The sequence below is a fragment of the Budorcas taxicolor genome, chromosome 3 (assembly GCF_023091745.1).
Source record: "Budorcas taxicolor isolate Tak-1 chromosome 3, Takin1.1, whole genome shotgun sequence".
Classification (NCBI taxonomy): Eukaryota; Metazoa; Chordata; class Mammalia; order Artiodactyla; family Bovidae; genus Budorcas; species Budorcas taxicolor.
In genome coordinates, this window is record NC_068912.1 from 106,210,219 (window position 1) to 106,227,370 (window position 17,152).

Here is a 17,152-nt window from a genome sequence, read left to right on the forward strand (position 1 = left end):
AACGCCAGCCCAGTCGAGGGACCCGGGAGGAAGTCGGGCCGCCCGGCTGGTGACTCCGCCCCTTATCCGCCACGCCCGGGAGAAAGAATTCCCCTCTAGCTTGGTAAAAGAGCCCCGCCCCCGAGGCGGGAGCGACGGGGGCGTGTCTAAGGCTAGACCACGCCCTCCAACGATAGTAGACCAAGCTAAGCTCCGCCTCCCTCTGGGCGTGGATACCTCGGTTTCGCCGTTTGTGATGTAGGGAGGCCATTGGTCTGGGCAGTGTTTCGGGAGGACCTGCGGAGGCTGCGTGTGGGGAGGGGTCGGCGGGGGCGCTCAGGCATAGCCCAGGGTTTCTGGGCGTGCCCGCCGCCGCCGCCCCGCTTGCTCTGGCCGGCGCTGGGAAGGTGGAAGCGCAACTCACTTCCTGTTAGTTCGGTGCGCTCTGTGACCATAGATGGTCAGGTCTGGGGCCGCGCGGAAGCCTCCGCCCCGCGGTTTAGGAGTCCTTCTTCCCCGCACTCAGGGTGTGGTCCCCGAGAATAAGAGGATCGAGAGGGGAAAAAAAGATGAGCAGAATTAGAAGAGATCCTTCTTCACCTTGCTAAAACCTGGCTTCTGAGGCATCTTTGCCCCGGGCTGGGCGTTCCCGGCCGGCTGCCACTCAGTCCGGGGGAGGTTCAGCACGGTGGCCGCTAAGCGCAAGGAAGACTTCGCTTCCGTGCTCCTTGGGCCCGGGGATCTGAGCTTTGTTCTCTGAAGGCTCACGCTTTCCAACCACTGATTATCCTCCCACAAAGATTTTATTTCCAGAAAAAAATTGGCAAGTTGCCACCCCTTCAGTTGAACGCCTCTGACAGCTCCAAGCGTCAAGTTCAATGCAAGCGTTATATGCCAGAGTCACTCATTCAATAAATACAATTCTTATAATAACGACTGCCTTTTACTGCGCACTGAGTACATGCCAGGCCTCTGTTGAAAGCTTCAAGCTCATTTTCACTTACTTCTAATAGGAACTCTCCGCGGTAGGTACCATTATGGCCTCCAGTTTTCAAGCGAGGATACTGAATTATTTGCCAAGTTCACAAAGTGTCAGAATTTTAGAGGAAACACATTTATGTGACTAAACCCCAGAGCGTAACTCCTGTGATAGACCATACTGGAATCATCTGCTGCAATTTGGAGGCAGTGATGGCCCTGGTGAGAAGACACCAGGGGTTCCAGTCATGGCTTAGGTGCTTTACCAGGGGTCAGAATTTGGTCAGGTTATCTAAGTTCTCTAAACCTGGGCCTCTTCTCAATTTTATGACTCTCGGAATATTTAAAAGAAAAAATCACATGACAAAATATGGAACAAAAATTGGAGTATATTTCAAATACTGACATTTAACAAGAACAGTGTCTCACACATAAACTTTATTCAGACATAACATCAAAAGTTGGAAAACTCAGCAGTGGCCACAGGACTGGAAAAGGTCAGTTTTCATTCCAATCCCAAAGAAAGGCAATGCCAAAGAATGCTCAGACTACAGCTGTACTCATCTCGCACGCTAGCAAAGTAATGCTCAAAATTCTCCCAAGCCAGGCTTCAACAGTCCTTGAACTGTGAACTTGCAGATGTTCAAGCTGGTTTTAGAAAAGGTAGAGGAACCAGAGATAAATTGCCAACATCTGCTGGATCATCGAAAAAGCAAGAGAGTTCCAGAAAAACATCTATTTCTGCTTTATTGACTATGCCAAAGCCTTTGACTGTATGGATCACCACAAACTGTGGACAATTCTTAAAGAGATGGGAATACCAGAACTCCTGACCTGCCTCCTAAGAAATCTGTATGCAGATCAGGAAGCAACAGTTAGAACTGGACATGGAACAACAGACTGCTTCCAAATCCGGAAAGGAGTATATCAAAGCTATCTATCATCACCCTGCTTATTTAACTTATATGCAGAGTACATCATGAGAAATGCTGGGCTGGAAGAAACACAAGCTTGAATCAAGACTGCCAGAAGAAATATCAATAAGCTCAGATATGCAGATGACACCACCCTTATGACAGAAAATGAAGAAGAACTAAGGAGCCTCTTGATGAAAGTGAAAGAGGAGAGTGAAAAAGCTGGCTTGAAATTCAACATTGTAAGAGCCAAGATCATGAAATCTGGTCCCATCACTTCATGGCAAATAGATGGGGAAACAGTGGAAACAGTGACAGACTTTATTTGGGGGGGCTCCAAAATCACCACAGACAATGACTGCAGCTGTGAAATTAAAAGACGCTTGCTCCTTGGAAGAAAAGTTATGACCAACCTAGACAGCATATTAAAAAGTAGAGACATTACTTTGCCAACAAAGGTCCATCTAGCCAAAGCTTTGGTTTTTCCAGTAGTCAGGTATGGATGTCAGAGTTGGACCATAAAGAAAGCTGAGCACTGAAGAACTGATGCTTTTGAACTGTGGTGTTGGAGGAGACTCTTGCGAGTCCCTTGGACTGCAAGGAGATCCAGCCAGTCCATCCTCAAGGAAATCAGTCCTGAATATTCATTGGAAGGACTGATGCTGAAACTGAAACTCCAATACTTTGGCCACCTGATTCGAAGAACTGACTCATTTAAAAAGACCCTGATGCTGGGAATGATTGAAAGCAGGAGGAGAAGGGGACAATAGAGAATGAGACGGTTGGATGGCATCATGGACTCAATGGATATGAGTTTGAGTAAACTCTGGGAGTTGCTGATGGACAGGGAGGCCTGGCATGCTGCAGTACATGGGGTCCAGAGTCGAACGTGACTGAGCGACTGAGCTGAACTGAACATCAAAAGATTATATTTGAGTGCTTTGTGTGTGTGCGTGTGTGTGCACGGGCACACGCATGTATGCATGCTAAGTTGCTTCAGACTCTTTGAGACCCTCTGGACTCTAGCCTGCCAGGCTCCTCTGTCCATGGGATTCTCCAGGCAAGAATACTGGAGTGTGTTGCCACGTCCTCCTCCAGGGGATCTTCCTGACCCAGGATTGGAACCCAGGTTTCCCAGGTTGCAGGCAGATTGTTTTCCATGTGAGTCAACAGGGAAACAAGCCTGTGTGAGTAGCCCAGGGCAAGTAGCCTGCCTGGCCCTCATTGTAATCAGCTCTACATTTAGCCCTATTAAGTCTCTTTCTGGATTAGAGACAGGAAATGCTTAAACTATACATGCATCCTAAAGGAAGGGGAGAGAAAGGAGGAAACAGAAAGGAGAAGGAAGAAAATAAGGAACAAATCTTCCCCAAATATAAATTGGGGATAGTAATTCATGTGGTTGTAATGAGAAACAGAACCAATAACCCATGTAAAACCATTTGGTAAAGTGATTCTTTGTAAGGAGTGTACACATGAGTATATCACCATGCCTGCCCTTCAGGAACTTCTAATCTTTTAAGGAGTCTGAATATAGGCACTTGTGACTCCAGTGCAAGACAGTTTAAGAATTTTTAAAAATCTGTGACTTTTATTTTTTTCATTTATTTATACACTGAAAAAAATTATTGAGTTCTATGCTAAGCTCCACACTACTTTGTACCAGGCACAAATAGGAGTACAGCAGCAGACAAGTCAGACCCTGTCACTGCCCTCATGGACCTTTCACAGTGTATTGTGGAAACCAGTATCACCAATGGGGGATATTATCAGCAGATGCGCTAACTACTGGTTTCAGCTTTTCCTCCTCACTGATTTTGTTCATTGCCCAGTACTCAGTACCTCATCCATGCTGGACTCTCATCAAGCCCATATTCAGTGAGCCCCTTGAATTCAGAATAATCTTTCCCTGGGCTGAGATGAATTCATTGCAGGGCAAGCATGAATAAACAGTAGGGGAGATGGGAATCTGTGCCTGGATGAGGTGAGAGTTTCCTAGAGGAAAGGGATAGGAGATAATGTGAAAAAAGAGGTTGAGTAAGTTGTTCCAGGCAGGAGATGTGAAACCCTAATGTGAAAGCGAGAGAGAGCAGGTTAGATCGCATTTTAGAAATACACCTCTATGGTGTAGAGCATGGGCATAAGTGAGTGAAAAAAAAGAAAGGGAGACCTGTTAGAAAACAGCTATAAAGATGTAGTGAGGTCTGAGTCAAGGGTTTAGCATGGGGATACAGCTAAGAAGACAGTGCAGGAGACAGCATTTGTACAAAGGGGTCGGTGAAGAGGAGGCAGACAGGAGGAAAGAGGATGATTGGAACAGGAACCTTCCCTGTTAGAACAGGACCCCTCCCCAGGGGTCCACTCCCATTGAATGTTACTTTTCCTTCTTGGCAGATAGAACAGTCTTAATTAAATAATTATTTGTGTGATTATCTTTTAGTATCTTGTAAGTACCTTGAGGTTAGAGTCCTTGCTTCTCTGGCACAAAATTGATACTCAATAGATATTTATGGAGAGTGTGACTAAACGACAAGGGTGAGAGGGGTCAAGGTGGCTCTGAGACTTGGAGATGGGTAAATAGGAGGTGAGTGGAAGACTGGATTTGGGGGGTTTCAGCCTCAGAGCTTCAATATCTAGCCTGGGAAGAGAAAGGGAGAAAGGAGCACAGTTATTTCTCAAGCAAGAATTGTCAGCAGAGAGTTGGTTGATTCTCACATATGCCCCTTATTTCGCCTGGATTTCAGCAAAATTCTAAACCTGCAGGATCGCTTTGTCTCAGAGGGTGCCACACAAGATTCTTCCTTATCACTCAGAGTTTCAGACACAGAGTCTGCTGGTTCATCTGGAGTGTTTCCCATCCTGGCTCAGAGGAGTGTCTGCATCTGTGCTGCCTGGCCCCGAGCCTGTCTGTGTTTGGGCAGATCCTGCATCCTCCTGCCAGAAGGGGCTGACAGACAACGATCTATGTGAGCCCATCTTTCTTCTCCTCCTAGGATAGAGTCCCTGAGTTAAGCTCTCAAGTCCAAACATTACAAGTTGGCAAGAGATATTGGTGATATGACAATACAGTGGTTAAGCTCTGACTTTGGCACCGCTCTCATCTGAACCTGAACCACAACACTGCTACTTAATGTGTAATCTTGGTCAAGGTAGTTAACCTCAGGAAAAGATATTAAAATCCAGGAACTTCCCTGTTGGCCCAGTGATTAAGACTTTGTGCTTCTACTTAAGGGGAAGTAGGTTTGGTCTCTGGTCAGGAATCTAAGATCCCACATGCTGCAGCCAAAAACTTTTAAAAATATATATGTATGTTAAAATTCATCTAAGATCCCACGTGCTGCAGCCAAAAAATTTTAACATATATGTTAAAATTCATCTTGAATCATCGATATGACAATCAGAAAAAATTTATAAAAACATTAGGCTCACTAAATATTCAATGAGTAGTAATAATTATTATTTGATTCTGAAAGTCCATTGTCTCTGTCCCTGGTGAAGGTAACTAGGAGGCAAAATAAGATCTGAAGGGTCAACATTCTGGATGGTGCCATTGGAAGCACTGCCACTACTGGCCCATCATCAAAGAGCATCTGCTTTTTAAAATTTTTATTATTTTATATTTGACTGCACTGGGTCTTCATTGTTGCACACACGCTTTTCTCTAGTTGCAGTGTGCAGGCTTCTCATAGCGGTGGCTTCTCTTGTTGCGGAGCACGGGTTTTAGAGCATGTGGGCTCAGTAGTTGTGGCTCACTGGCTTAGTTGCTCTGAGGCTTGTGGGATCTTCTCAGACCAGGGATTGAATTCGTGGCAGGTAGATTCTTAACCACTGAACCACCAGGAAAGTCCCAAGCATCTGCTTCTTTATATCACTTTTTTTTTAAACCTCACCCTGCAGCTTGTGGAATCTTAGTTCTCCAATCAGGGAATGAGCTCAGGCCATGAAAGTGCCACGTCCTAAACACTGGACCACCAGTAAATTTCCTTTATATCACTGACTTTTGATTCAAAGTCTGGGCCTGCGTGCCCTTGGCTGCAAGACTATATAAGCCAGGAATACGAACGCTTTTGACTGTGGATAAGAGAAAAATTGACTAGGGCAACATTTTTTTTTTTAAGTATGTTTTGCTCACAAGAATAATGTCGGTGGGCACTTTTACTGGCTCGCTAGTGTCCGAGCTGATATCTCTGTGATTCAGTTTGACTTACTTTCAAAGTTGCAAGTTCGCTGCTGTAGCCCAAGCCATCACATCATGTGTAAGTAAAGAGAAAAGGGAAGTTGCAGCTTCTGAGACTGGAAAACTAGAATTTCCTAAAGAACTCCACAAAGCCTACTCTGCTTTCTGTCTCAAAGCCAGAACCAACAGTCAACAAATATTGCAGCTTCCTTGTCCCTTGGAGGGACATTTTCAGGTGTGTGTTTCACAGTGTTTTTAAGGGTCCCCAGTCGGACACGACTGAAGCAACTTAGCAGCAGCAGCAGAGGGACTGAGCTCCAGCTGTCCACAGTAGGAACCCACTCATTAATGAACTTTTAATGGCTTTTCTCCTTTCCCCAAATCACTTGTCTCAGGGAACTCAAACTAAAGAGAATGGAGTTGGCTGGGTCAGCTATACAAGGACAGTGAGCTCTGTCAGCTTTGATGATAAAAGGTGCACTCTCTTTGTTTGGGATAGTATTGCCCAGATATATGAAGGGCAGGCCGATGCTGAGTGCCCGTTAAGTGATAGATGTCATGATAATAAGCCCTGGATGGCCCAAGAGCAATATATCCTCTTCTTTCTATATTAACACTTTAATAAATGAAACAAACAAAAACTCCTAACTAAAACAACCCTCCCTTTTATAACCAAATTGTCATCACTGTACTTATTCTCCTACTACCCCCTGCCCCGCAAAGGAATCAATCCAAGTCTCATCAATTACTTCATCCAGATCCAAGTCCAGGATTTTGGAATAATATTCATCTTCCTCCATTTCCACAGTGACCCTTCATCAGTGTTTATCAGACTATGAATTGAACTTCAAAGAGCAACCACCACAACATGCCACACCCTATATCTGTTGGAAGATGGGGATAAGAAAATTAGATGCATTATGTCGCTACTGAGAGTTTCCCAAGGGGCACAAGTGGTAAAGAATCTGCCTGCCAAGGCAGGAGACATGAGAGACGTGGGTTTGATCCTTGGGTCGGGAAGATCCCCTGGAGGAGGGCATGGCAACCCACTCCAGTATTCTTGCCTAAAGGATCCCATGCACACAGGAGCCTTCCGGGCTACAGTTCATAGGGTCAGAAAGAGTCAGATAAGACAGAAGCAACTTAGCTTGCACACACACATACCTATTGAGCTGACATGACACAATCTTTCTGGAACTGATCACAAGGCCTTAGTTGATAATTTTGACTTCACATATCCACTACACATTCCATATTCTCTTTGTTTTCAACCAACACCTACGTTCATCAGGATCATAGTGATGGAAAAAGAGATAGGGCATGAAGGAAAAGTCCTGATCCAGAAATGGCAGATGTCACTTCCACATATACTGCCTTAACTTTAACTTAATCATATAACCTCTAGATGGAGCCATAACTGATTTTCTGTAGGTCACCCAAACTTTTTTCTTAAGGGATTAAAGGAAGACCTTGGTGCTCCTGCCTATATAAAATTCCCACAATTTTTTGCACTAAACATGGCAGAACTAGGAGGTGCCCTAGGTGTCCTCTGGATTATACCATAATTCTAATGGCTCTTCACCTCCACAAACCATCAGGACCAGAGGTATGCAGTAAGACTTTAGCAGTATGTGCTCCACTGGGGAAATACCTGATTTGTAGCATTTGCCAATTTCTGTATTGTAAATACTCCTATCATGGCCAGTTTTAAGCTACCAATTTTATATCACTGAAGAAAAATGCTCTGTAATATGTGGGATAATGGACATCCAAAGATGTCCACGTTCAAATCTTTGGAACCTGTGAATATGCTACCTTACATGGCAAAAGGGATTTTGAAGATGTGATTAAATTAAGGATCTTGAGATGGGGAGGTGATCCTGGGTTATTCGGGTAGGCCAAATACAATCACATGGAGTCTTATAAGAGAAAGAAGGAAGCAGGAGAGTCAGTCAGAAAAAGAGATATGGGACTTCCCTAGTGGTCCAGCGATTATGACTCTGCGCTTCCAACGCAGAGGTTGTAGGTTCCATCCCTGGTCAGGGACCTAAGATCCCACAAGCCGCGTGGTGCTGCCAAAGAATATTTTTTTTTTAAAAAGAGAGAAATGTGACCATGAACGTTTTACTGTAAATGTGTCAAGTGACACTGTTCAGTGTGTCAGTAAATTGCCACAAGATGGCAGCCTTGCTAACTTTGGCTGCACTAAATATGCTCCTTCAAGTTATAGTGGGTAGGAGGGACTTCTAACAAGACTTTACTCTTAATTGTTAAGCATTTGTTGAAAGCCTGCTTAATACTGACCCTTTTAATATATTAATATTGTTTTTTTAATACTTGCAAAAGTTCAGCTCCATTTGCAGAGGAGAAAACTGAGTTGAAATGATTATTTGCCTGAAGTCAGGACATGGATTTAAAACCAGTTTTCTGACTCCAAACGCAGTTCTCTTTCCATTACATAAAAGAATTTCAAGCTGCAACAGTATTATTTAAGATGTTTTTGTTTTTGAAAATTACAAGTAACAGAAAACCAACTTGAGTCAGCATAACAACGACACAACAAAGTATTTGGGAGTGTCTTATGGAAACCCAAACCGAAAATGATGTCCTGACTTGAAAAGAGAGAATGCAGCCAGGAACTGGAACACCTTCAGGACCTGTAGGAGAAAGGATGAAAAGTGGGGGAGGGGAGAGAAAGGGAAAACTGGGGAGGCCGAAAAGATGAAGCTCTGCCCCCTCCCATGTTCACCAGAATAGCCAAATTTTAATGCATCTTACTTTGGTGTCCTATGTGAGGTTCTATTTGAAAAACAAGGCTTAGATATATTAGGCAGTTATTTTAAACCACTGGTTAATGTATGAAGCCATTCCCATAATGCTGGACATTTAAGGGCTATTTGCTTTTTAAAAATTTTTCACTCTAATAAGTATAATTGTGATGAATACTCTTTCATATTGTACTAGACAGTGCATGAAGTCACCCAGTACTTCCTCTGGTCCTTATAACTTCCCTTAAGAGAGGAAAGGGTGGGGGTTTTAGCCTCAGGCAAGTCTAGTCTGTGCCCAAGACCAGTGATACTTGGGCCCCCCAACTGTCAGCCAGTCCAGAAATACTCAGTGAGTATCTAACTACATGCTTATCTACGATGGTGAATAAAATAAACAGGGTCTGTTGTAACAGAGCTAATACTCTGGTGGGGAAAGAGGACATGAAACAGATACTCTACTAACTGATTACAAGAATCACAAGCAAATTGTTGCCAAGCAGAAGTTCAAAAGGTTAAGAAAACACACAACAGAGTGAACTGACGTAATCTGGGGCCTAGGGTCAACTGCCCTGAGGAAGTGTTATTAATATGAGGCTTGAAGGATGAGTGAGAGCCAGACAAAGAGAATGGAGAAGAGCTGTTTAAGCAAAGGAAAAGTGTGAAGGTCCAAAAGTGAGAAAATCTTGGCATGTTCAAGGGATTGAGAGCAGATCATTGTGATGGGCTCCAGAAAAGAAAGGAAAATGATATGAGGTTGAGGTGAAAGAGACAGCACAATCCAGATTATTCAAAGTCTTATGAGCTATCTTAAGCAACCTGTAGTAAATTCCAAGGATGTAGGGGATCATTGACAGACTTTAAACTGAGGGAATGCACCATCCTGTTTGTGCAAATAAACAAGCAAATAGCATGGAGAGCTAAAGTGAATACAAGGAGGCTGCTGGATAGAGGCAGGGGGCTGATACAAAAGTCCAGGCAAGGGATGATGATGGCTGGGCCTACATCTTGCTTGGCAGCAGTAGATAAAAAGAAACGGACAGATTTGAGAGTGAGTGATCCAAGACGCAGAATTACAGGAACTAGTGATTGATTGTATATGTGTAAGAGAGGGTGAGTAGCCAAGACTATTAGCTTTCTGGCTTGAGCAGCTGGGTAGATGGTATTTCCTTATAGAGACTGGGGACACTGGAGGAAGAGTAAGTTTGTTGGGGAAAGTGATAACTCCTACACTCACACGTTCAGTTTGATTTATCTGTTGGATTCTTGAATATGGGTAGACATATAGAACTGGAGCTCAGAAGACAAGTCTGGGCAGGAGGTGTTGGTTTAGAAAAGAATCCAGAAGAGGAGAATGAGAAGGGGCAACCAGAGGGGTAGCAGAAAATCAGAAGTACCTAGCTCAAGAGAGCCAAGGGAAGAAAATACTTCAAAAAGGCAGTGTATCTGCACTAAATGCAGCAGAGCGACCAAATAAAAAGAAAATGGGTTGCTTCCATGTTCCAGCTATTTTAATTAGTGCTGCAGTGAGTACTGGGGTGCATGTGTCTTTTTGATTCTGGTTGTCTCAGGGTATATACCCAGGAGTACCAATTGCTGGATCATATGGTAGCTCTTTTTCAAGTTTTTAAGGAACTTCCATACTGTTCTCTATCATAGGTGTACCAGTTTCCATTCCTGTCAACAAGGAGGGTTCCCTTTTCTCCACACCCTCTCCAACATTTATTGTTTACAATAGCCAGAACATCAAACAACGGAAATGTCCATCAACAGAGGAATGGATACAGAAGGGGTGGTACATATGTACAATGGAATATTAGTCAGTCATCAGTTCGGTTCAGTTCAGTCGCTCAGTCGTGTCTGACTCTTTGTGACCCCATGAACGACAATACTCCCTGTCCATCACCAACTCCTGGAGTTCACCCAGCTCATGTCCATTGAGTTGGTGATACCATCCAACCATCTCATCCTCTGTCATCCCTTTCTCCTCCTGCCCTCAATCTTTCCCAGCATCAGGGTCTTTTCAAACGAGAAGCTCTTCAGCTCTTCGCATCAGGTGACCAAAGTATTGGAGTCTCAGCTCCAACATCAGTCTTTCCAATGAACACCCAGGACTGATCTCCTTTAGGATGGACTGGCTGGATCTCCTTGCAGTCCAAGGGACTCTCAAGAGTCTTCTCCAACACCACAGTTCAATTCTTTGGCACTCAGCTTTCTTTATAGTCCAACTCTCACATCCATACGTGACTACCGGAAAAACCATCAATTCAGTTCAGTTCAGTCTCTCAGTCGTGTCTGACTTTTTTCGACCCCATGAACCACAGCACACCAGGCCTCTCTGTCCATCATCAATTCCCAGGGTTTACTCAAACTCATGGAAAACCCATAGCCTTGACTAGATGGACCTTTGTTGACAAAGTAATGTCTCTGCTTTTTAATATGCTATCTAGGTTGGTCATAACTTTCCTTCCAAGGAGTAAGCGTCTTTTAATGTCATGGCTGCAATCACCATCTGCAGTGATTTTGGAGCCCCAAAATAAAGTCAACAACAGTTTCCACTGTTTCCCCATATATTTGCCATGAAGTGGTGGGACCAGATGCCATGATCTTCGTTTTCTGAATGTTGAGCTTTAAGCCAACTTTTTCGCTCTCCTCTTTCACTTTCATCAAGAGGCTCTTTAGTTCCTCTTCACTTTTTTTTAGTTTCTTCATAAGGGTGGTGTTATCTGCATATCTGAGGTTATTGATATTCCTCCCGGCAATCTTGATTCCAGCTTGTGCTTCCTCCAGCCCAAAGTTTCTCATGAGGTACTCTGCCTATAAGTTAAATAAGCAGGCTGACAATATACAGCCTTGATGTACTCCTTTTCCTGTTTGGAACCAGTCTGTTGTTCCATGTCCAGTTCTAACTGTTGCTTCCTGACATGCATATAGGTTTCTCAAGAGGCAGGTCAGGTGGTTTGGTATTCCCATCTCTTTCAGAATTTTCCACAGTTTATTGTGATCCACACAGTCAAAGGCTTTGGCATAGTCAATAAAGCAGAAATAGATATTTTTCTGGAACTCTGTTGCTTTTTCGATGATCCAGCAAATGTTGGCAATTTGATCTCTGGTTCCTCTTCCTTTTCTAAAACCAGCTTGAACATCAGGAAGTTCATCGTTCACATATTGCTGAAACCTGGCTTGGAGAATTTTGAGCATTACTTTGCTAGCCTGTGAGATGAGTGCCGTTGTGCGGTAGTTTGAGCATTCTTTGGCATTGCCTTTCTTTGGGATTGGAATGAAAACTGACCTTTTCCAGTCCTGTGGCCACTGATGAGTTTTCCAAATTTGCTGACACACTGACTGCAGCACTTTCATAGCATCATCTTTTAGGATTTGAATAGCTCAACTGGAATTCCATCACCTCCACTAGCTTTGTTCATAGTGATGCTTCCTAAGGCCCACTTGACTTCACATTCCAGGATGCCTGGCTCTAGGTGAGTGATCATATCATTGTGATTATCTGGGTCGTGAAGATCTTTTTTGTACAGTTCTTCTGTGTATTCTTGCCACGTCTTCCTAATATCTTCTGCTTCTGTTAGGTCCATACCATTTCTGTCCTTTATCGAGCCCATCTTTGCATGAAATGTTCCCTTGGTATCTCTCATTTTCTTGAAGAGATGTCTAGTCTTTCCCATTCTGTTGTTTTCCTCTATTTCTTTGCATTGATCACTGAGGAAGGCTTTCTTATCTCTCCTTGCTATTCTTTAGAACTCTGCATTCAGATGCTTATATCTTTCCTTTTCTCCTTTGCTTTTCTCCTCTCTTCTTTTCACAGCTATTTGTAAGGCCTCCCCAGACAGCCATTTTGCTTTTTTGCATTTCTTTTCCATGGAGATGGTCTTGATCCTTGTCTCCTGTACACTGTCACAAACCTCATTCCATAGTTCATCAGGCACTCTATCTATCAGATCTAGGCCCTTAAATCTATTTCTCACTTCCACTGTATAATCATAAGGGATTTGTTTAGGTCATACCTGAATGGTCTAGTGGTTTTCCCTAGTTTCTTCAATTTAAGTCTGAATCTGGCAATAAGGAGTTCATGATCTGAACCACAGTCAGCTCCCAGTCTTGTTTTTGCTGACTGTATAGAGCTTCTCCATCTTTGGCTGCAAAGAATATAATCAGTCTGATTTTGGTGTTGGCCATCTGGTGATGTCCATGTGTAGAGTCTTCTCTTGTGTTGTTGGAAGAGGGTGTTTGCTATGACCAGTGCATTTTCTTGGCAAAACTCTATTAATCTTTGCCCTGCTTCATTCTGTACTCCATTGCCAAATTTGCCTGTTACTCCAGGTGTTTCTTGACTTCCTACTTTTGCATTCCAGTCCCCTATAATGAAAAGGGCATCTTTTTTAGGTGTTAGTTCTAAAAGGTCTTGTAGGTCTTCATAGAACCATTCAACTTCAGCTTCTTCAGCGTTACTGGTCGGGGCATAGACTTGGATTACCGTGATATTGAATGGTGTGCCTTGGAAATGAACAGAGATCATTCTGTTGTTTTTGAGATTGCATCCAAGTACTGCATTTCAGACTCTTTTGTTGACCATGATGACTACTCCATTTCTTCTAAGGGATTCCTGCCCGCAGTAGTAGATATAATGCTCATCTGAGTTAAATTCACCCATTCCAGTCCATTTTAGTTCACTGATTCCTAGAATGTCAACATTCACCCTTGCCATCTCTTGTTTGACCACTTCCAATTTGCCTTGATTCATGGATCTAACACTCCAGGTTCCTATGCAATATTGCTCTTTACAGCATCAGACCTTGCTTCTATCACCAGTCACATCCACAACCGGGTGTTGTTTTTGCTTTGGTTGCATCCCTTCATTCTTTCTGGAGTTATTTCTCCACTGATCTCCAGGAGCATATTGGGCTCCTACTGACCTGGGGAGTTCCTCTTTCAGTATCCTATCATTTTGCCTTTTCATACTGTTCATGGGGTTCTCAAGGCAAGAATACTGAAGTGGCTTGCCATTCCTTTCTCCAGTGGACCACATTCTGTCAGACTTCTCCACCATGACCCGTCCGTCTTGGATGACCGCACACAGCATGGCTGTTTCATTGAGTTAGATAGACAAGGCTGTGGTCCATGCGATCAGATTGGCTAGTTGCAAAATAATGCAATTTGCAGTAACATGGATGAACATAGAGATTATCATATTGAGTGAAGTAAGTCAGAGAAAGATAAAAATTACGGATAAGTTGTATGTGGAATCTAAAAAAAAAAAAAATGGTACAAATGAACTTATTGACAAAATAAAAAGAGTTACAGATTTAGAAAATAAACTTATGGTTTCCAGGGGATGAGAGAGAAAGGGTAAACTGGAAGACTGGGATTGGGTCACTACGTATAAAATAGGTAATAATAAGGACCTACTATCTAGCATGGGGAACTCTACTCAGTACTGTGTAATGGTCTATATTGGAAAAGAATCTAAAAAATAGTGGATGTATATATATGTGTAACAGATTCACTTTGCTGTACACCTGAAACCAACACAAAATTGTAAATCAGCTATACTCCAATGTAAATTTTTTAAAGCAAAAAAAATAAAAGAAGATGGGAAAGTGTCCATTGGGTTTAGAAATATGGTGGTCATTGGTAATATTGTCAACAGCAATTTTGCAGAGGTAGTAAGCAGAGACTAACTAGGAGTGGGAGGACAAAGTGGGAGGTGAGAAAATGGAGACAACAGTGTAGGTCATTCTGGAAAATTCTGCTCTGAAAGGAGGCAGACAAAAGGGGTATGAGTGGGACATTCATTCACCCGGTCCTTCCAGGGCTTCATATTCAACTCTTCTTTTTTTCTCATGTCCTAACTCAAAGCCTGTTGGCTCTGATTTCAAAATACATTGAATCTCACCCCTTAATCACTTTTTCCACTGCTGCCTATTCAAAACCACCACTATCTCTTGCTTGGGCTATCTTAAGAGCTTCTGAATTTATCTCTTAATTGGTCTCTCCCTCACACCCCTTCTGTATATAGCAGACCTGTAAACTAAAGAGGCAAGTTATCTCTTCCCTACATATGTTGTTCATACCATACCGGGAAAGGCATCAGATAACCTCAAAAAGAGGGGAAGAAAGAGGTACACAACAGAGCCAATTCTGAAATGTTTGTTGGATTAGAGCTTTGCCCAACTGCCTGAAAGTCATTCTTGTTCACTGTGGTTTCTGGCTCCAGTGTCTGGGTTCTTGTTTCCACCCTCTGAATCATCCTTCCTTTCCCAAAAGAAAAACTGAGTTTGCAACCAAGTAGTCTTCTCAGCCTGCTTCTTGCCTATAAAAGGGTTGCAAAGGCCTCTTTTCATTTTGTGCCTGTTAGTCTAAGCTGATAATGCTGCTGGCAGGGCAGTTCCCTTAAAGGCTTTGTGGGGTTTTAATGCATCAATTTTTATCACACTCCTTTCAACAAAAGCCATAACTCTTTGAGATCAGCTCTTCTCTACCTTGGGCTCGCTAAAAGACTACTGTGAGTGAATATCCTGAAGATATCTGGGGAGACTTCTTTCTATTGACAGGTTCTGTTGGACACCTCCTTAGATCATTTTGTAGTGTTAACCTTTAATTTCATTTTTAGATACTGTTTTCCTAATAGTGTCTTGGATTTTATTTTTGCAAAGAGACACTTTTTTTGTACCCCCACACCTCGTGGTTTGCAACATCTGGGTTCCCTGATCAGGGGTTGAACCCGGGCCATGGCAGTGAAAGTACCAGAGTCCTAACCACTGGACCACCAGGGAATTCCCAAGAGATACTTCTTAATTTTAGAATAATTTACCATCTGGAGATGCCAACAATGAAAACCAATTTTAAATTTGAGTCCAAGTCCTGGTCCTGAGTATCCAGGAAGGCTTTGTTAAGATGTACTTCACATTCCATAAGATTCGTCCATTTAAAGTATACAATCCAATGGTTTTTAGTACACTCATAGAGCTTTTAAGCCATCACCACTATGAGTTTTAGAACACACTCATCACTCCAGAAAATAACCCCATGCCCATTAGCAGTCATTTCTCATTTCCCCACAGTCCTCAGTGTCCAGCTATAGCAACCACTAATCTCCTTTCTGTTTCTATAGATTTGCCTGTTCTGATTCCATTTCATATAAATGGAATCATACCATATGTGGTCTCCTTTATTTTGCTTTGTGCATGTGCTCAATCATGTTCAACTCTTTGTGACTCCAAGGATTGTAGCCCGCCAGACTCTGTCCATGGAATTTTCCAGGCAAATCCCAGCAGTACTGCAGTGGGAAGCTGTCAGCCACCTACACTCCTCACAGCAGTATGGCTGCACTGGGTCTTCCTTGATGCTCATGGGCTTTCTCCAGTTGCAGTGAGTTGGGGCTATTCTCTAGCTGTGGTGTGAGGACTTGTGGTGGCTTCTCTTGTTGCAAAGCATGGGCTTTAAAGCATGAGCTTCATTAGTTGTGATGCAGGAGCTTTTTTTCTTTTAGCTCCCTGGCATGTGGGATCCTTCTGGACCAGGGATCAAACTGATGTACCCTGCATTGGCAGGCAGATTCTCAACCTCTGGACCACTGGGAAGTCCAGCAGTTCTCTATTTGAATATAGATCTAAGAGGTCATGACATGACTGAGCGACTGAATTGAACTGAACTGAACTGAACTGAAGAGGTCATGGATGCAGTCCATCCCTTGCTGACATAGTCTGTTCCTTGCACAGCTCAAGGATCAGCTCTTCCACACAGCTTTGGAAAGCAGCTTCTCCTCCAAGGCTCTCCTAGGCCCCTCTTCCTGAGGGCGGACAGAAGAGGAAGGTTAATGGGATGAACTATAGCCTCCATTGCTACAGAGCGTGGAGTTGTCTTTTTAAAAAATGTTAATTTATAGACTCATTGTATATTGCAGGTATTAATCCTTATTCAATTTCATGCATTGTAAACATTTTTTCAATCTACTTTTTGCTTTTGTTATCTTTTCACATTAAAAAATATTTTTATGTGCTATAATAAACCTAACTTTTTCTTGATCTTCTGAATTTTTCTCCTATTTAAAAGGTCTTTCTACTCACAATCATAGAAATCAGACTTTGGTTGCCATGCTGGGGTGGGGAGGAGAAGGAGGGAGAGGGAAGGTTTGGGAGGTTGAGATTAGCAGATGCAAACTATTATATTAATATAAAGAATGGATATATATAATATAAAGAAAGGTCCTACTGTCAAGCACAACACAATAAATTATATTCAATATCTTGTGATAAACCATAATGGAAAAGAATATGAAAAGTATACATATATATGCATAACTGAAACACTTTGCTGTACAGCAG

At 42.9% G+C, this 17,152-nt stretch overlaps 1 non-coding gene across 1 annotated transcript; it reads right to left on the minus strand.

Moving 5' to 3' along the window:
• Positions 1-15,528: 15,528 nt before the first annotated feature.
• TRNAE-UUC (transfer RNA glutamic acid (anticodon UUC)) lies at positions 15,529-15,601 on the minus strand. Its single transcript has one exon. It is a non-coding gene; the product is annotated as a tRNA-Glu (tRNA).
• Between the last annotated feature and the right edge of the window lie 1,551 nt (positions 15,602-17,152).